General features: G+C 47.9%; 1 protein-coding gene across 5 annotated transcripts in view; it reads right to left on the reverse strand.

The window, feature by feature from the left end:
- Positions 1 to 21739, reverse strand: part of ZMYM2 (zinc finger MYM-type containing 2) — a 2192903-nt gene that overhangs the window by 884415 nt on the left and 1286749 nt on the right. The gene's annotated exons all lie outside the window — the stretch shown is intronic.

The following is a 21739-nucleotide window of genomic DNA, read 5'->3' on the forward strand; positions in this document are numbered from 1 at the left end:
GGTAGATGTGGAGGCCCTGTGCTCTGAAGAGGGCAGCCACTGTATTCATGAGCCTGGTAAAGACCGTGGGGGCCGAGTTGAGGCCAAAAGGAAGGACTTTGTATTGAAAATGGTAGCCCATGATCCTGAACCGAAGGAAAGAATGATGGGGCTGCCAAATCGGGACGTGTAGGTACGCATCCTTCAGATCCAGGGAGCATATTCAGTCTACCTTGCACAGTGTCTCCTCTATAAAAGCTGGCATAACCATCTTGAATTTTTGCAGGGGTAAGGAGTGGAAAGGTCCAGCACATCTCTCAGGCCTACCTGGTTCTTCTTCTGAATGGCGAAAATCCTGGAGTAAAAGCCCAAGCCTCCCTGGGAGGCTGGGACTTCCTTTACTGCCTGGCTCTCTACGAGTGACCGGATCTCTGCCAGAAGAGTTGCTGTCCCAACTTGAGGGAGGAGAGGCTGGGATGGGTAGGTGGTACCCCGTGGATACTACGGAGGATCCAGGGGTCTGCAAAATTCTGGCACCAGAAACGTGCATGGAGAGCAAGCCTGCCCCCACTGGAGACACGTGGACCCGGAGGGACGTGTCATGCCTTCTTTCCCTCCGAGGCTGTCGTGGAGTTGGGGGGACCAGAAAAAGCCCTCACACCTCCCACCCCCCTTTTTGTTGCTTGCACCGGTTCTGAGACGGTCAGGCTGCCCGTATCTCCTTTCCTGGAAGCCGTGGAGCCCTCCGTACGTACGCCCCCTGTCGGAGCGCTGCTGTGACTGGGTGTACGACTTGGCCATGGTCTTTGTCAAGATGGGTATAGACTTGGCCGTTTGTGAGCTGTTTTTCTTCTTGTCCAGCTCTTCGTCCATGGAGGAGTGGAAGAGGTCCCCACCCCCTTCGAACGGTAGATCTAATATGCGTTCCTGGACGTCCGGGTTGAACTTCATTGCCCGGAGCCAGGCTGTCCTTCTCATGTCCGTGGCGATACAGATGGCACAGCCAGAGTAGTCAATATGGGCCACAGTGGATTCCACAAGGTCCTGCGCCGCCAGCTTGGGCTCAGCCAGACCCGCCTTAAAGCATAATTGACTCTGTGTAGGGAGTTCCAGGAGGAAGTCCGCAATTTCCCGTCATAACCTTTGGTTAGCAGCAGCCAGCATGACATCGGCGTTGGCCTGACGAAGATGCAAGGACACGTTGGAATACAGCTTCTTCCCGTACGCCTCTAAGATAATCTCCTCCTTGCCTAGCAGCGTCGATGAGGAGGAGGCCGAAGACGACTGAGGCTTGGAGTATAGTGAAGCCGCCGCGATCACGGAGGAGTGTGGCTGAGGAAGGGCCGATAGCAAGCGTGTATCCCCCTTCACCTGCCTGGACTTGGCGTCCAGGCGTCGATTGACCGGCTGGACCGAGTGGGCTTGAGCCAACCCTTTTTGGACAGGGAGACTACATCGGTTTGCAGTGGAATTCCCGTTTTGGCAGAGGAGCGTTGTGTGACGACTTCTGCCAGAATCCCCTCTGCTGGCTGTTCAGCCTCGGGTGAGGGTAGGCCCAGGTACTCTTCCAGCCCTGCAAGACGTTTGGGGAGGGCCCTGGCTGAGGATGGCTTGTCTGGATCTTCCTCCTCATCCGTATCCTGTGGATCAGATGGAGCCTGTGGTGGTGGTGGAGTAGCTGGAGCCGGAAGCTGGGGTACAGTGACCGCGGCCGGAGGCTGGTACTGAACTGCCTGTGGAATCAGCTGGGGAGGCAGCGGCTGCGCCGGGACCGGGGGTGCCGGCGGAGGAGGTTGTGGTGCCGGTAGCATATTAGGGAGTACCTCCATGATGGCGTCTTTGAGGATAAACCCCATCCGAGGTGACTTCATGAGCCCGAGGAACCCCTCTTCACAGGCCGAGAGGTGGTAGGGGGTACTGATGGGGTAGCCGGGAGCTGCTGGAGCCACTGCATGCCCTGTCCGTATGGACGTGGTGGAAAACTGTCCTGCGCAAAAGAAGGATAGGCTGTAGGCCACGCACCTGGTTTAGGCAGGTCCCACCTTGACACTCATTTTTTGCCAAACTCCTGGAATGGTGTCGGATGGGTGCCTCTGTCTGGCGTGGCGGCCATCTTGTCGAGCTGCCTGCCACGTGCCTGCGACATGTTGCTCACCTCGCTGGGCCCAGGCCCCTCCAAGACTCTTGCGTTTGGATCACGAGGCCTACCCTGCTCCTCGGGCCTAGACCGGTAGGTGCGACACCCTCTACCCGGGGGTCGTAGAGCTGCGTTTAGGCGCCCCCCTCAGACGTATTGCCAGTACTAGGGTGTAGCCCCTCAGCCATATTGCCGGTACAAAGGCAGAGCCCCTCGGATTACAATCCGGTACAAGAACCTTCCGGTCCCTTAACACTGCCACCGGGAGGATCCAGGGATCCCTCGGCCCGAAGCTGCAGCAGTCTCGGTGCATGTGCTGGTACAAGGACCTGAACGGTCCCTCCCGCGCGGTAGTCCTTGGGAAGGAGTCTTTGTGGGGTGCGATGGAAAATAGCGGCCCTACCTTGGGACTGGCTCGGTGTTTCACGAAGTTCTTGAGGTCCCCTGGAGGCGACTTCTGGAAGAGCTCCCTCCACCTGGCTAGTTTGTTTTTCAGCGATTTCGATGACAGCAAGCCACACGCTAACAAGCGTGCCAACCATGGTCTGGTCCAAGGCAACTTAGGCAGAGGGCTTGGGGGTCTGAAGTTGGAAAGAGCCTGTTACAGGATGAACACCTGCTAAACCCTGTGGAAGTCGGCATACGCCGGGGAAGAGTGCGACGTCTGAGGACCGAGTACCTGAATGATAAAAAGAAAAAAAAAACTAAAAGAGAAGTATCATCCACGCTTGCAATTACATGGCCGAAGCCAAAACCAGGAGCACTGGTGAATTTGGCCCGTTCCCGTCGACGCGGAAAAGGGGACTGAGGTGTGGCGCTAGAGGGTGGAGTCAGGGCAGCGTATGCTCCCTGGGCCGCACCCCTCTAAATATAAAGGGGAAGAAGGTTTTTTTCTGGTGAAAAAGCTTTCCGTCTCCCGTCCCTTGGAAGGGACGCCCATGCAGTATGGAGGAAAAGGGGACGGGATGTAAGAGTATGAGATGGTTCATAGACTTGCAATCTTTCTGCTTCTTTGTAGAACACAGGAAGGGAAAGGAACAAATGACTGGATGTTCACAGCCACTTTCCGTTAGGCCGAGAAGCGGAAAGCTCCCATTAACAGAAGCGGTACGTGGCAAATCCAGGGCATTTGCACCTTCTCTTCAAGGGGGTGCCACCGCATTTGGGACTTGGAATGTGATCCCATTATGCACAACCCTGCTTAGCGGACAGGGAAAGCGGGATGTCATTGGGGGGCACATTCCCTTTCCCCCTTAGGGGGCATGAAATCCCCAGGAGAAAAGTTTGTAACATCTCCCTTAAGACAAGATTGTTGGATACATGGTGGCTGAACACATTAATAATGTACAGGGGCCGTTAACTGTGCTTGGCTTGGCTGCTGATCCCACCTTGATGCCAGAAACACTGAACCAATGGTGTTGCATCTCTCGTTACAGAGAGGAATATAAAAGGGTCGAGACCCATACCTCTGTAGAGAGAGCCAACCTGATTAAGGCTGTGTACAGCGGAAGCCTACACTGAGGCGCCAAGCCAATCCATCCTGAATGCAGGACAAATGGAATGACCAACTGTAACGCTCACCTGGCTCCCACAGAGGCGTCTATCTGAACTGGACATCTCCGGTCTCCACCAATGTGACGCGTAGGGCCGAGATGACGGACTGGACTAGCCCACCTAGCTTTGTTTGCATGGCCCGTAAGAATATTCTTCTGCAAATGGAGAAAGGGAATTAACCACCCGTGGAGTTGAGCGTAAATCCCCCCCCCACCTCTGCTGTTCTCCCCACAGATCACCTTTGATGTCCCTTCTTATAGTCTCACCTGATGGTTTGAAAAGATGAGCTCTCCATCCTGCATTGAGCGCAGGGGCGCGTTGATAACCACTTCACTGGCTCGAAGGAATTGGTGAGTTCCAGAACAATATTGACTCTGAGATTCCCGGCAAGACGCCGTAAGTATGTGGCTCGTAAGAGTTCAAATGCCTGACTTTCACTCTTGTCCGATTCCTTGCAGGTTATAGCTTGACCCTAGTGAAGAGTTCCTCGTGGCAACCGGTGATATTCTGGTAAGGATTTGTTTTTTCCAACACAGTTCGATAAAATAATGTCAATATGTAGCCTGACGCGCATAAAATAACTTCTTTCTTGCAGCTCAAAGGCGCGATGGATCAGGAATTCAGGTAAGGATCAAAGGTATTGCTCTTTTTCTAACCTTTTCTCCTTCTTTCTCCCTTTTTCTAGGAGCTCCAAGCTCGAGGCGGGCGTGGCAGAAGACTGGATGCAGACTTGCAGGCATGGTGAGCGTTACGCTGCTGGATGCAGAATAACGCGAAGCGTGTGCTGCTCTTCGGGCGTGGTTTAAATAGCCTCCAAAGTAGTCCCAGGTAAGTATTCCTCTCCAGCCCCACCCGAGTAAAAAAATAGTCCCTAGGTAAAGTAGTCCCTTCCAAGCCTCTTTTGGCTTGGAGCTCTTGCAGCATGACTCTCCATATGAGCCTGACGCCATAGACGCCAGGACTGCACCCAAATAGCTCCTAGAAAGTGTTGTTGGGCTTGCTTGGGATAACTTGATGCATGCTTCTGGGGTTGCTGGACTTGGTCTGGGTCCCCGGGGGTAGGCATCATGACACCAACTTGAGCAAGAAATTAGGATGAATGTGCTGCAAAATGCCCCTGTCACTGTGAAACGTAGTGAAGGGCTCGCATGATGATAGAACCTGCAGCTCGCTTACCCTAAGCACCGAAGTGAGTGCCACCAGCAACACTCTTTAGTGTCACCAGCCTGATGTCCACCGAGGCCATCGGCTCGAAGGGTCTGCGCTGCAAGGCTGCAAGAACCACGTTGCGTCTCAGACCGGATGAGGCCTATGCACCTGAAGAAGAAGCCTGGACAACACCTTGAGGTGGGCCTTAACCACTGGGGTTGGCCGCTGAAAAAATATGCTCTGGGGAATTTGTGTAGGCCGCAATGGCTGAGAGAGAGGTGCGGCAGGTGTCGGCCGGAACTAGCCAGATGTGTGCAAAACATTATGAGTTAATCACTGTAGTGACTAACGTACTAGTCCATAGTCCCCTTTCCTCCATACTGTATGAGCGTCGCTCGCTAGGGACGGGAGACTGTTCATCAGAAAAATCATCTTCCCCTTTAAATTAAGATGGGTGCAGGGGTGCGGCCCTGGGAGCATGCGCTCCCCCTACTTAGCCTGCTGGTGTCACTCCTCAGTCCCCTTTGGCACATCAACAATATTAACATTTCCTAATGACACCAGTTTTATAAGGGGGATGATGGTGGGACCTATGGACGTCTGACCTAGCGTCTGCATCCAAGCAGTAGTGCTTGCAGAAGGCCAAAGGAATAGCCCACCAAGCCGCTTTGCTGAGAACCTGCCACTGGATGTGTCTTTGGAAAGCTACCGCGGTGGCCTTGGCTCCGATGGCGTGGGCAGGCATGTTTGCTGGCAATGGCTTGTGCTGCCGCTCATAGGCCTCCTTGATGGGCCATAACCATCCATCTTGCTGTGGAAGCCTTGGAGGCTCGACAGCCTGGTTTTGAACTCCCAAATGTGATGAAGAAGGGGTCTGATTTACGGAAGCTCTTGGCTGTGTACAGATAGAATGTTAGGGCACGTCTGACATCCAGACAGTGCAAAACCCTCAGAGCGTCGTCCTTGGGGTCCGTGAAGAATGTCGGTAACACAATCTCCTCATTTAGGTGAAAAGAGAAGCCAACCGTAGGTAAAAATGCGGGTTAAGTTCTGAGCACCACCGTGTCCTTGTGAAATATAGAATATAGCTCTGAAGACACCAGCGCCTGAATTTCACTGATTCGGCGTGCCAAGGTAAGTGCCGCTAGAAGGGCTGTCTTAATGGTAACTAGCCTGATGTCCGCGGACGCCATAGGATCGAATTGTTTATGCGCCAGGGCACCCAGGACCCCATTGAGATCCCACACAGGGTGTGGTTTCTGGACAGGTGGATACAGTCAAGTCAGGGCCGTCAAGTGCCTCTTAAAAATAAAAAATAAAAGGGATTGAAAATACTTTCTCTTCCGAATTCTTGTAAGCTCCAATGGCTGGCAGACGCGTGTGGCATGTGTCTGAGTGTGCGAGGTGTGCAGAGGAGGATAGAACGTCATCCAATGTGCAAGTCAATGGATCAATGTCCTTTTATTCTGCACAGTGACAGAACCTGGACCACTTGCTTTTGTACTAGCTCCTGGTAGCGTCGCTCCTAGCCCCCTGTATGATGGTCAGGTTAGCCTGTGACGGGTGCAGATGCTTCAGGGTGACCTGTTCAGGAACCACACTGCGAGGGCTAACTTCTGCGGGGAGCGGTGAATCACTGTGCCCCCTACTGAAAAAAACAGTAGGTGTGCTGGGCCCAGCTGCAGGTGTACCGGGGCCTTGTCCGACAGGCTGAGAAGTTCAGAGAACCAGGGTCTTGCTGGTCACCATGAAGCTATCGGTCATGAATCGTCGCATGCGTCCCTTTTGGACCTCGTGGTCCCTGACCCATAGAGCACTGAATGCAGTAACCCTCCCAACATGGCCATCGAATATGAAACGCAGCTTGCCAGCCTTTACGCTCCATGCTCGGCGCACTACTAAACAGAGACACCCCCGTGGCTCTGCGCGTCTCAACGCTACTGCTCGCCGTAGCTGGACGTGTGCTGCCGGAGTTCGCTCGGGGCTAATTTCCTGAATTCTATATTCCGGTTCCTTGATTCCTCCTCCTTTCACCCCTCAATCCTTACCGAACTTTCCTGGATTTTTGCCCGCACTCGAGTCACGGTTTCCGTACCTCCGTGCGCGGACATTGCTCCTTCCTGGTTCCGTCCTGGACAATCTGAACGAAGCACGCTGGAATCCTAAGATCCGCGCATGGGCTTATACAAATCCCGGACCGTGCGAAAGAAGTCACAAAAGAAGGTTGCAAGCAAACAGGAAAAACAGGTGAGAAGGGGAGAGACTTGTGACACTATCAAGATGATCCGAAGGTCCCGCGACTCCCTGATCCTGCAGATGACCCTGTGCATCAGGGGAGTGTGGGAAAAGCGTACGTCTACTTGTTGTTCCTTTTTTAATTGTTTTTAGCTGAAATTTCAACTTTACAATATTTTAATATAAAAAACAAAACATTACACAAATATTATACAATTATTAAACAATTAAAAAGAAACCTTTTCTTTTAAAAGGACAAAAAAAAGGAAGACAAAACCAATATAATAACATCCTAAATTTCCAGTTGTATACAAACTTAACGCTTAACTTAAACTTAGCAATTTAGCTTCCAAAAAAAAAGGACTATCCCATGGACCTGGTGCACTATATTTTAAAAAGACAACACATGACTCTCTACTTGAGTTATACGTGACAAAATGGACTGAGTCACTTTAGCTTCTATGAATATCAATTATATCACACTCTTATCTACATTGATTTCCACAGCATACAGAAGACAGAGTGCCACAATTCTAACCAATGAGAGAAACCCACTGTTAATCAACAACCATAAGAAGTCAGAGTCAACATTTCTGTATACTTTCAGAGACTGCTTGAAGTATTTCTTTCTAAATCACTCAAACTGGGACACTTTACTAGTATGTGTCTTAAAGTCTCTTTTTGAGTTACAGAATGACTGAATCTGCATACATTTTCAGTTTGTACAATTACTTCCCTTTTGACCAAAACATCTTTTGTCGGCCGTAGATTAAATCTAAGGTGCATAAAGTCTATTTGATGACTTAAAGATGGGGATCTAATTAAATACCTTTCTGGGATGCCATACTTTTTGATCTGGAAATCATTATTATGAAAGTCTTGACAGGGATTGCATCTGCTTATAGTTTGACACCAGTCCCATTGAAATAATCTGGTTTTCACTCGCATAGGATTCTGAATCAGTGTTAGCAAGGATACTTCAATAACAGCTAACGTGTGAACAACCAGTTTACGCCAACTTGCTATACATTTATCTTTTGATGAAAATATATACTCAGATAGTATACCAATTACCAATGTTGACTGGACTGCGAGAAGACACTTCCTAAACAAGGCAATCATTTGCCATAAGTATCTAGCATAGAGCGAGGTCAAACCTAATTCGTATCGGACCCATACAGATGGTACACAGTTCGGGAGGTGCAGAATTCATCGCCAATACTACCCTTCTAGGGCAGTCCAGATTTTTTCACCTATGATTGATTTTGTCTCAGAAGCATACAATATTGTAGGAGTACGTTTTTGCTTGTAATATGTTATTGCTGGCATGAGTGTACATTTCCCATATTTACTCTGGATGATCATAGTTTGGGAAATCCCTGTTCTTAATTTGGTTTCCAAGGTATCAATATATTGTCTCTTATCACTCACGCTAGCTGTGCGCACAACCAAGTACGTGTAGTGGGACACAAGTTTAAGTACCTGCACATCTAGAAACCAATCATGTTTGGTAACTCCACTTTGTCTTTTTCCATTGCACTGCATTGCTTTTGTTTTTTCCAAATGTATGTTTAGATGGTTCTCGTGAACATAAATTACTAAGGCGTCTAGCATTCTCTGCTGGCCAGCTGGTGTTTTTGACATAATCAAATCATCTGCGTAAAGAAAGTAACTAATCACCCTGTTCGTTAGCTTTGGGGAGTCAGTTATGATGTCTGTAAAAGCTCTGCATACATCTGATATAAAAAAAAAATTCAACAAAATTGAGGCAAGTGTACACCCCGACAAAGACCTCCAAGTCTTTATTGGGTCTGTTAGTTTCCCATTTAAAGAAAGTCTTACTTGAATTGAAATGTCGGTATGAATGTCATTCATCAAAGAGATTAAATAAGCTGGGCCACCTTGATGTACTAGTTTCTCTATCAATGAATCTCTCGACACAGAATCAAAAGCAGCCTTCAGGTCGATGAACACCAAATAAATTGGCTGTTTTTGAGCATGATGAGTCAGTATAGAGTTAAGAGTGAGTAAGTTGACAGTGGTGCCCAATCCCTGAACAAAACCCGTTTGTAGAGGATCTACACGAGATTCACTAGTTGTCCAGTGAATAAAATCTCAAAGGATACATTTCGAGAAGAGTTTCCCAGGAGCATCTAGAAGGGCGGTCGTTGGTAGGACATGACCGATCGCCCTTCTTAAAGATTGGTACAATGATAGAACGTCTCCAGGACTCAGGGATTCCTGATGTTAATATAACCTGATTAATTATCTTACACAGAATTTTGGCCCATATGTCTGGCTGCTCTTTAAACATGCAATTATTCAGGCCGTCAGGACCCGGGGCCCTCGAGGAACTGGCTTTACTGATGTAGTATAGTATGTCTTCTTCTAACACTTGCAAACCATGATAGCAAGATGAACCGATGTCTGGTTTAGTCCGACTTGTAGAAGGTGCAGTATACAAAGTTGTGTAGAATTTAAACCATTCGGCATCACTAACACCATTGATTTGCACAGCTCTTTGGTTATTATAAGTAGCATTATTAAGTAGTGACCAGATCTGAGCTGTATTTTTTGTTACTATTGCTCTTATTATGGCTTTGCCATCAGTCTGGAACAATTGCGCTCGATATGACCTAAGCCAATTTGTATTTCACACTCTTAAGACATCTGCCTTTGTTCGTCTCTGATGATATCAAGATGCATCTTATTTCTTTTTGAAGAGTCACTTTTCTGGCTTGTACCTGTTCGTCAAACACATGTCTTGGTTTAAACATAATACCTTTGTTATTCACTATCTGCATTTGATACAAGTGCAGATGCGCCATGTACGGTTCATCTTGGCAGAGGGCCCTCTTGCCATTTTTCACAATATTATTGATGATTGCCATTAGTGATTGTCTAGTCCAATGAAATCTCGTGCATTATCCACTGTCACAACTTCAGTGTAGTTTCCATTGGACAACTCCTCTGAACTAGTGCTTTGCCTAGCCCTAGGAATATAAAAGGGTCGAGACCCATACCTCTGTAGAGAGAGCCAACCTGATTACCTTCGCCTAGCCCTAGGAATATAAAAGGGTCGAGACCCATACCTCTGTAGAGAGAGCCAACCTGATTAAGGCTGTGTACAGCGGAAGCCTACTCTGCACTATTCCTAGGGCTAGGCGAAGCACTACGGCGGCGTGATTACTCTATGTGCATTTAACAACTAAAAATTCAGTAGCACACTGAAATGTGAGTTTATGTTTGTTTATGTTTAATAAATTTATATTGCGCACCTACGGACCCAAAGGCTTGAGGGCGCAGACATAACAAAAGACAACAGAATACAACATATACAAAAATAACAAAAGAGCAGAACATAGGAATGATAGACCATATGATCATACAGATGATTGACTTTGCGAGCAAAAATCACAGAATTAAATTGCAGTTCGAAGGCCCTTTGGGCAGGTATTTGCAGCGTCTGAGATACACCGGTAACAAGCTCTTCCCACATCCAACTAAGATACAGTCACTATTGGGAGAGGTGCACCATTCATTCAGGTCCAGCCTTTTGATGATCAATAAATCGTCCAGTCTAACTGTCCCCGGACCTGTTCTCTGGCGTAGCCATGCAAGAGTCTTATATCACAGTGCTTCTTTGGACTCAATTGCAGTTGATTTCTGAATATTGGTAATGATAAAATTTCTCTCATCCATAATAAAGTCAGGAGAGTTCGAATGTTTTAGCCGTGGCATTTGTGCTTATTTAATTTGGAGATTGCGTGATAGTATCCTTTTCCATTTAGAGTTCATAGGTAAGGGCTGATTAGCTGCTTTGGGGTCCCCACTTGACTTTTGTAAAGGTGGAGATGGATCAATTTCCTGTATAGGGTCTATGTTAGAAGCTTTTACTCTTTCCTTTTCTGGCAGAGGCTCAGAGTATCCCAAAAGGGGTTTTATGATTACAACTGTTTGCGTAGCTTGGTCAATCATTTTCTTTAATATGGGAGTTTGACAGGCGATGTTAACCCTCAACACCGGATCCAGAGAGTTCTCGCTAAGAGGCTCCTGGGTCTGAGAGGAGGCATTTACCTTTGAGAGCCGAGAAACCACTACCAAATCATTTAAGGCGTCCACTAGGAGACTAAGCTCAAAAGGTTCCTTACATAGGATAAGCTCTTTAGCAATGTTAGCCATGAGCTCAGGCCAATCGGGGGATACAATATGCGCAAATTGTGATGCATCCCTCCCTTCAGTAACAGGAGATGGTAGAATAGGAAGTGTCTCAGAACTAACAGCTAGTGGGACATTTACAACTAGCACTGACTCCTTCTCATCCATAGGGCTGAGCAGGCCGCCCAGTAACACATCTCCTGGATTATTGTCCAGAACATGTCCTGGGTGGCCTGCCTTCACAGAGGATTTATCCGTAATCTGTGTAGACACTAATGCCTTACAGGGGGGGATAGATATCTTAGAAGGGGGCATTTTAGTGGCTAAAGGTTTGTTCTGGTTGTGCTGCGCTCTTGGTCTTCTGCATTTACCAGGCGCCAAGACCTCAAGTGCTTGATCACTATTATCCACTGGGGAACAGGTCATGGGGCTCCCCGGGCCCCCTGACTCCCCCACACCTGTACTTGCTAATGGCTTAATGTCAACAAAAACAGATTTTGCCCACGCTGCCACGTCTGTTGCAGTGGAATGTTCCCTAGTCATATGTTATGGACCCATTACACATGACTAGGCTTCTCTCACCCATTAGTGATAACCACTTGTGACTGGCTTGCTGTGATGTATATTTCGAATTCGATAGCAGGTGTAAATTTAAAATCACCCGCCAAGATTACATTAGTAATATCAGAGGAAAGGGACAATATATCCAGAAGATGTGCCAAGTCTTCACTAAACTTTTTATCAGAAATGCCCATTGGGTTGCAGTATAGATCAATAACCACTATTATTCCCTGCAAGTGGGCAATTTTCACCATTTGGGTATATAAATTTGTAGTTTCGCAACCAACTATTCACATATTGATATTTTTGATGGCAACCATTAAGCCCGATGTTGGTCTGACTCAAGAAGCAACCTTAGCTGGGTGTAGAGAAATAGAATGAATATCCCACACCAGTTTACTAGTCAGCCAAGTTTCTTCAAGCATCACAATGCCAAAGGAATTCAAAAAGCCAGCACTGGTATTCAACAGATGAGAGAAGCCACATGTGTTCCAGCTGAGCACAGAGATATTTGTGTCCTACTCTTCAATGGTTGTAACTGGGATGTTCCCTTGTTCCAATTATTTCCATTTCCATCCGTTTTTTGTGTTGCTACCCACTTGTATTTTGAATCTGTTGTCTTATGGGAATTATTGTGGTATCTAAGTTGTTGACCATCCACAAGGTCAAAGGAGGAGGGATCTTGAAGTAGGACAAAACCAAGTGAAAATAAATCCATCCGCACTTGCCATTATATGGTTCCTGACCACATTGGAGGTTAACCATAATCGAACCACAGTGAGGCCTGTGTCCTTAAGAAATTCAACTTGGGAAATATCACTTGAGGTTATATCTTGCAAGCTTGGTATATCGTCCAGAATCGCCAACACACTTGTTCTATTCAAATGAAACATTTGATAGGGCGCAGTGCGACACTTAGTATTAAGTGATGATATTTAATTGCATTCAAGGATACATTTGGGGTTTCAATAAACTGGGTCCCTCTCTCATGCACCTTTGTTTCCCTACAGGAATCTACATGGATGTCATTAGTGTTACTTTTAGCCCACACAGGAGTATTCAATTTCACCTGATGCTCGGCAACTGAGTAATTTACTTGTTTGTCGAGCACTCCATTGTGTGACTCCAGTTGTGTTGGACTAATATACTGTACAACCGCTCTCGCCATTTGGTCTTGTAATTCACTCGGGCTGATTTGATCAACAGATTTAAATGTTCGATTTGAACTTGCAAGTACAGGTGTTTGGTCATTCAAGGAAGTAAAAGACTTTACAATGCAATCACTATATTTCCCTCTATCTTCTTGATTTACTAGATCTTCACTCCTATTGTCAACTATGTGACTCTTAGTTTTGTTAGCGGTTAGGGAGAATTCTCATTTATGGCTAATTCCCTTACCTAGGGAGTCCCTCAGCAGCTTTGCTGGATTTCTGGGGTTTATTTCTCTCCACCTGGTAAGAGTGAGCACCTTTTCCCCACTCTTACATGTGTTTTGCCATGTGTATTTCTACTGTTTGTGTGATCTTGGGGTCTGGACCCACACCACTCCATGAGCCCAACTTTTTGTGTGTGTTACACAGCACCTTCAGTGCAGTGACACAGGGTTGTCTGTAAGACTTCCCACTGACTCCATTTTTCTGGGGCTGACTACTGTCCCCAGAAACGGGTAAAGTTGCCATTTACTTTATGTAGTCATTTAAACTGCAGACCCAGTACACCCCATCTTACATGGAGTACTGGAAAGGGTTCATTCCTACTCCTTTTTGTCTGTGCCTCTTGAAGCTTTGTTTCAGTCCCTTAACGCTAAGACTTGGCTGGTGGCAGTGGTACCTACTCTATCTTTTCTACCGCGAATATATTATATAAACGTGGTACTGTTTTAGGCTATTGAACCCGCTTAGCCAAATACTTTTTAATTTGGCTCCGGTCTGGTTTTATCGCCATTTTTTTTTTTTTAAATCCTTCTTGTGTTTTACTTTGCGCGGCAAACCAGGTTTGCCTTCTTTGTTAGCTGACCTTTGGCGGGCTTCTGTCCAGAAGCCCTCCTTTGGCGTCTGGGTGTCTAGGTGGGCTGAATGTGAGGGAGAGGTTTAGTCACCCCCTGCACAAGGTCTCCTTGGAGACCCAAGTCGCACATTGTGTCGATTGGCTGAGGTGGTTGCCCGGGGCCGGACAACCTCCCTGCTGAGTGATTGACAGGCAGGCTGTGTGAATGGGGGATTTTGGCATAAAAGGCAGGACTCTTGGGCTGGAAGTCAGAGTCGCAACTGGAACTGCAAGGGAGCGGCGTGTCGCACACTTCTGATTCTTTGTTTTTTCCCCACATTTGGATTTTCACCTCTCTTTCTCTTTGAGTTTTTATTAAACAAGTTGTAATTATTGGCCAGAGGTGATATGGCATTACAGTCTCAGTTGGATTAACCGTTTCAACAGCATGTTGTAAGTCAGAATGATCCGTCAAGTTTTCAACCACTATTGTAATTATGCCTTCCACCACTGGTAACCTAGTTGTCAATTCTCCCTGTTGAACCTCCTGTGTTTTACAGTGAGCACAATCCTTACACTTTTCCACTAGCGAAGCCAACAGGGGAGAGGCAAGGGCCACAGTCTCTTTCTCCGAGTTATTGTTCATCCATTGTTCAATAAGACTTATTTGAATCGTCTGCTGCGTAATTTTCGCATCTAATGTTTCAAATAGTTTTGTTAGGGAGACAATGGTCATGTGCATAGAGTTCAGTGTTATTTCTAGTAGAAGGGAGTGGGAACTATTTGGCATCGCCGGTATAGCATTCATTGGCGAGACTGGGCGAGTGTGGTCAGATGCAACACTTATAGGAGTTGCTGTCTTAGAATTGCTAAACAGACTCGGTGAATGGTATAAGCTGTTATTCACAGATTCAATCAGGGAAGAAGAGGCAATTAGTGAGATGTTGCCTACACACCTATCGTGATTCAACGTTGGTTCTTGTTCATTGATAGATATACTTTCATTCATCAAGTCTGGAAGAGCAGTATCATGACTATCATGACAGTCTCAAAACCCCTTGAAGCTGGTGAAAGCACGGGTTTGAAGTCGGTCCAGCCCTGAGACAGAGGGAAGGACTTCTGTCCTGGCTTAGTCAGGATGGCCAAGGACTTGACTGTTTGTGTAGAGGTCGTCTTCTTTGTCAACTCGTCATTGATGGACGAATGAAAAAGGTCTGAGCCCTCAAAAGGGAAGATCCAGGATCCGCTCTTGCACATCTGATGAAAATTTTGTGGCATGCATACATGCCATTTGTCTCATCTTAACCCCAATGCTCAGCTCTCTGCTGGTGGTGTCGATGATGTGGGAGACGGAAGAGTCCATGAGGTCCCGCGCAATCGCCTGGGTGTCCGCCGGGGCCGGCATTAAAGGAGGCTTGCCTCTCCAGAGGGAGAACAGGCAGAAACTCCCTGAGATCTTGCCACAGCTTCTGGTTTGCCGCTGCTAATAGGGCGTCGGCATTAGCTTGCCGCAAATGCAACCCTGAGATGATGTAGCACTGTTTGCCAATAGACTCAAGGACCTTGTCCTTGGACAGACAACTGGTGGTGGCTCCCGCGCAGGAAGGCGACAGACTATGTTTTAGAATACAGCGAGGCCGCAGCCACTACTGAAGAGTGAGGCTGGGGGTGGGAGGCCTGGAAGACTGGCTCCCCATCCACTAGCCTGAACCTGATATCTAATTTCTTGTTCATCTGGGCTTCTCCCAGACTTTTCTCGCCACCTGCAGGACATCCTTCTGGAGCGGAATGCCTGAACAGCTCGTGGTGCGATTGGCTAAAACATCTTCTAGAGATCTTGACTCCTGGGGGGGGCTCCTATGGCTGGGGGACCCCCCAAAGAACTCTGCAAGGCCCTGAAGGCGGTCATGAAAGGCCTTTACAGATGCAGAGGGTTTGTTGTCCTGGGTGTCGTTCTCATTGCAGTCATGCCCCACACACCCTTTCCCAGACGGAGGGGAGTCGGGGTCCAGAGACACAGGAGCCAGCAGGGTCCCCCCCGTCATCTGGACCCAAAGATAGATCCAAAGGCTGCTAAGGGGGAGGCGTTGGTAGTACAGGAGCAAGAGGGGTCTGAAAAACGGTAGGGCCTGAACCGGAGGAGGCACCAGCAATGGCACTGTCGGAGGAACGGGCGAAGGGCCCAGAAGTGGAGGCCTAGGAGGCACAACTGAGGGATCACCTCTTTGACTATATCCTTGAGGATAACCGTCATCTGCGGGGAAAGCATGAGGAGGAGGAAGCGCTCTAAGAAGCAGTCCTCGCAAGCTGCCTGCTCTCAAGGGGGGGCAGTTCTCAGCAGCGATGGGTAGATGTAAACCTGCAGAGACCAACCACCTGCACCATGAAGTCTGCCACCGCTTCCAGAGGGAAGGGGACTGGAACCTTGTTGCATGGCCCACTCAATGGGCGAGGGACCGGATAGGCCCTGATCCGTATTCAAGATAGCCACCGGTCTAGCAGGCTCCACTGCGTGCTTATCCGCCACCTTGGGGCATTGAGCCAGGCCCTGGGTGGGAGGGCCCGAAGCCCCCGTGCCACGTGCTGTCTTAGACATGGGAGGACACACCTTGGCCTTGAAACCTGAAACAGAAGCATCGACCTCAGAGATGGCTCAGGTAGGCCTCGAGTCCACGGCCTGCTGGCCGGTGGTCTAATCACCCTGACTCAAGGCCTCAGAGGGGGCTCTGCTAGGCTGTGCGCCCTCAGCAACAGAGCTAGTAGTCGTGGTGGATCGTGCTAAGGACTGACTCTTGGAGGTAGAATATGACAAACCTTTGCCCCCTGGGGCAGACGAGGAAGACAAACTTGATTGACCCTCCGTGGACCACCCGATAGAGCTCCTGAGCCCCTCGGCCTGGGAGCCGGTAGCCATAGTGGCCTCTCGTCTGCCAGAACCAGAATCAAAGATACCCTTACCCATGGAAACCTCTGGGAAGGTGTATACCTTTTCTTGACAGAGTCCTGGAGACAAAATCTTTAAGATGGCCTGGAAGAGAAGCGTGGAAGATCTCCCTCCAACGTGACATAAGATTCATCAATGCCCGGTAACCAAGACCGTTGCAAGCCGTGAACGCTTCCCAGTGGTGGTCAGGCCCAAGGCACTCAAGACAGAGCGTATGGGGAGCTGGGAACAACCGTTCGCAGGATGCACATCTTGTGAATCCTCCTGCAGCCAACAGGCGCCAGGGGAGGATAGGCACCGAAGAAGATTTGAAAAATTAAAGAAAACAAGATTTAAAAAATTAAAGAAAACAGGGAGCAATGGGAAAGTTAAAAACTCCACGCACCTAGCTGGACCGACACTGTCCGTGCAGAAAATGGGACTGAGGTGAGGCGCCAGAGCATTGGGGGGCGATCCCACAGCCAGGGCTGCGTCCTGGACTCAATTGAAAGAGGATGCTCAATTTTTTGCCGCCTAAGGTTCCCGTACTGTTCCCATGTTGGGGGACGTCCACAAGGATGGAGGAAAGGGGACAGAACCTATGAGTAATACTTCTACAGATTTTCAAAAAGAGTTACATACATTTGGACTGCCTGTAGTTATGTAAACAGTTTCCATGTCATTTGCAATGGAAACGGGTTTACTGCACCAGTGTCAAATGCAATTAAAAAGCTTTTTAAACTATCTGCGTGCGTTACCAGTTTTTTTTTTATAAGTCGGACATGTGAAACTCAATAGATCTGAGCTCAAATCTAGGCATGCATTTCAATGTGTTTTTGAAAACTTGTTTGAGTCAATATGTATGAATTCACATAGTTTCCATGTATATATAACTTGCCTTGGATTTTGAAGCCGTTTAATCACAGGTCTATCTATACAGTATGCAACAGAATGTGTGCAAGGAGGCCCGCGTAGTCGCCCCGACAGATGTGCAAGGCAGAGGTATCTGCCATGCCTCTAGCAGATTGGACCCTTTGCCCTTCAAATGCTTCTTTCCTGTCCAGATCTTAATACTCCAAATGGCAGAGGGACAATCCTATTGGACAGCATCTATTTACTAACAGCCCTGCCAACACAACTCCAAGCGTAACCAACAAAAAGGTGTTGAAATATCTCCTCCACTTTAGATGGATGAGGTGGAGAGTAGAAGACTGCAAAATGGACATTCTGTGACTGATGGATACAACCTTATGAAGGAAACCAAATGGAGCTGCCAAGGAAAAGGTTAAAACCATGCAAAAATCCCACGAGGGAACAATAAACAGATGTGGTGGGAACTTGCTATAAAGCCTCTGAACGAACCGCAGAACAGTTGGGATAGAATTCCCCGCGGAGGGTTTCACAAAGACTGAACTAGTGGCCAGGTTCCCTGTCACAGTGCCAATGTGGAGGCCATTCTGTGAAAAGAAGCTGGAAATCAAGAAACAAATGGTCGGACAGATCAGGGGGTTAAGATACTTCTAGCTGCACCAAGCCGAAAACATACGCAACCTAAAGCAGAGCTGGACTTGGTGGAGGGCATCATGGTAGAACAGGGCACTTACAGGACATCGTCAGATAGAGCTCACTTCTTGTACCTCTGCCTCTCAGCAGTATGATATGAAGGTTGAGCCTGCTGAGGCTCTGGAGCTGCACCCAGCCCCCTTGACTCGGAGAGCAGATCCATGCCCTTGCTGCAGGGCACCATAAAGGATATGTCCTGTGGTTTCAGGTACCATGCCCTCTGGGGCCAGTTCAGGGACAATCCAGGCCAGGGTGGACTTGAACGTTCATAGTCTCCTATGCACCCTCAGAATGACGGGAATAGACAAACGCATAGAGGAGTTTGAGGTTCCACTGTGCCCACAAAAAATACCCTGGAGCAGAACAACTCAATTCCTGTTGCAGGGTTTGAAACCGCCAGGAGTTGGGAGTTATTTAACTCCTGCTTGTAGTTCAGGAGAGCCTGGCTAGCTTGACACAGACAACTACCAGAAGCTACTTTTTACAACCCAGGTCAACTGGTGCGAAAATAAAGATACCTATATGACCCCAACACTGGTTGTTTGCGGTGTGTGTAAAGATCACTAGGGCACATCTAGAAGATATTTATACTCTAACTGCTCCTACAATAATGAACAAAAGTATATTGTTTCGCACCCATGTGGAAATTACATTTGCAACCCACAAGGTACTAATTTCCCATTCCCCATAGGTAGCTCTGGTTTATTAAGGGATGCACCACATCCAGAAACAGATTTCATCCCCTGTCCAACAAATCCTTACTTGGAGCTCTCTGTTAACACTGGAAATGAAAAGGTAGATCCTGAGTGCTCCCCACAAAAGGCAAAGCTCTTCTCTAGAACATTCCAGACAAGCTCCCACTTGTGGGTAACCAGCGTGCAACTGCATACACGTTCTCCATCACGGCTAGATTGGCTGCTGACTAATGTCTTTCTCCTGAACACAGAAACAAAGCTCACTTTGCTGCACATTTCACCCAACTCTTGAGGTAAAGCAAGGCCAATATATTGTCAATCAGAACTCGTCTAGTCTGAAAGGAATAAATGAATTCAGGGGTAGTCTGATAGCCTGTAGCTTCATAAGAATGATCTGCTCCTTTTGCATGAGTCCCTGCAACCTTTCCGGAAGGGGTCTGTGACAAATGTCAACTGAGGCCAAGAGGGCCAAAAAGGTCTTTCCTTAGCAAATGCCCCCTTTGTTACCAGCACAGGAGGTCCTGTGACACTCTTTTCAAGATCTGTCATGTCACCTTGAAATTGAGACCATTGACAGAAGCAGGCACAGAAACAATCGGGGTCTGGTACACCACAGAGATGCAGGATGCCAAGATACGCAGAATGGCTGAGATTGGGACTTCAATGTTTGTTTGGAAGGCTTGCACGATATGAAAGATGTTCATCACTGACATGTCTGAGCTTGTGAAGCAACTGGAGACCATGACATAGAACCTCTTCCAAGTATAAAGAGATTTCTAAGCTGTGCAGCAGATGACAGGTGCAGTGTAGACGGGCCGATAACAGATCCGACCAGCCAGCTCTAATGAGCCAATCATCCGCATAAATAAAGACATGGATCCTGTCCCCATCCTTAGCCATTCAGCCACCATAGCCAAGAGCTTGAAGACCCTTCGCACATAGGAAAGGCCGAAAGTGCAGGACTGCAACATTGTAATGGGTGTTTCAAACCATGTACTTCCTGCACATTGGCTGGATCAGCAAATGGAAGTAGGCATTCTTAAGGTCCAGCGATAACAGATAGTCCTACAGGTCGAGGGCCTGGAGGATCTGGGCCAACATTAGCATCTTGAATGTGTTCCTGTGCAGGTACACATTGATCGGCTGCAAATCCAAGGTGGGACACACGTCCCCTTACACCTTCTGTAAACTGCTACCTGACATTTGTTGGGAGGGGACTTGTGCTCTAGCACAGTGAGCAAAACAGGCATATATCTGAAAGGCACACCCTTTTGAGGAGGATGCCATAGTCTGCTGGACAGCTAACATCAGGGATTCAGCTGTGCCCTTGGAGGATTGGAACTTCTCCAGAGACTGATCGGCCTTTGGCTCTGATTGATCAACGTCAAAACAAGGCACACAAAGGAATGTATTCTGAACATCTGGGGGGAACTTCTACAGAGAACATAACCTGCACCCATGCCACAAGCGGCATAGCCATGTCCACGCATGACTGCAGAATTTGGCACGCTGCCTCTTGCCATCCTCCACCAGAGTGGTACATCTCTGCATCTCGGCAATGGGTAAAGACACCACCGCCTCAGAGATAACACCACAATATCTGAGTGTGTCTGGCGCCACGTCACAGCTTTCAAAGCCTGGTTGCCAGAAGCAAACACATGCAACTTCTAGAATCAAGCTTTTTGCTTTCCATGTCCAAATGCAAAGATATGTAGGTAATCGCATTAGAAACCACATTAGAGACCTGGCACACCAAGCTCTTTGTAATCGGATGCGCATACAGAAAACATGTGTATGTGGGACCTGTGCAATGCTTCTTGGGAAGATGCTGGTCAACAGCAGGAGCTGAGACAGGCTTCAGCCACACGGCCATGACAGTAGCAGCAACAGCAGGGCTGAAAGAAGAAGTGTCTCCTTCAGATGACATTGCTCTAGGTAGTCCGTAATGTACTAGAGCACAGGCTTTGAAGCCACAGACAACCAAAGAGTCAATTACCTTAGCAGTTGTCTTCTGAAAGGACACATTGGGCTTCCCATCAGCTAAGGGGTGAGTAAAATCAAGCTCTGGTGAGGCTATGGTGAGGTATCTTACCCACTAACATCATGTAAATCAGAGGCCAAATCAGTCATATCCTTATCCAGACTGACATTATTTAGGGAATACACCCACCTCTCCAGAGATCAATGGTTCCAGTCCATACGTGATAGGGTCATCCACCTCAAAGATTTGACCCCATCTTTGAAAATAAATGACTTCTGGAGACGTGAGCATAGACTGGTGCCAACAGACACTGCAGCAGAGGAAGCCTGCACATGGGCCTCAGTGATTAAGGTGAAGCTGAAGGGCACTGATGGGAGCAGTCAGCACAAGTGGGTCTGGAAAAGAGTTAGCAGGTGTGAGGTTGCAGCCATAAGAGGAACCTCTGCTGGCTTCAATAAACACAGGCGGGCTTGGCTCCACTGTCTTCACCTTGACAAAAATGTCAAGTATTTAGCACCTGAAATCCTCCCACTTCTCCAGAATGGAAAAAAGTAGCTTCAGAGCAGGTAATGACTCCTCGGAGGGGTCATCAACATCCCTGGACTACTAGGATGAAGTGTACGACTTTGAGGTGTCACTGGATTAGTGGAACCTCTTGCAGTGTTGATTCTTTTTATCCTTGCTGTGTTTATCTGGCTGCTTCTCTGGGACTTGCACATTCTTGGACAAAGAATCTACATTGGTGACATGGACAGCTTGCACTTCCAGCCTTTTTGAAGGTAGGTATACACTTTTGAGGTATGGTCCTGGAGGGCCTT

This window comes from Ambystoma mexicanum, chromosome 7q (assembly GCF_040938575.1).
Source record: "Ambystoma mexicanum isolate Mex_15411 chromosome 7q, UKY_AmexF1_1, whole genome shotgun sequence".
In the NCBI taxonomy this organism is placed as follows: Eukaryota; Metazoa; Chordata; class Amphibia; order Caudata; family Ambystomatidae; genus Ambystoma; species Ambystoma mexicanum.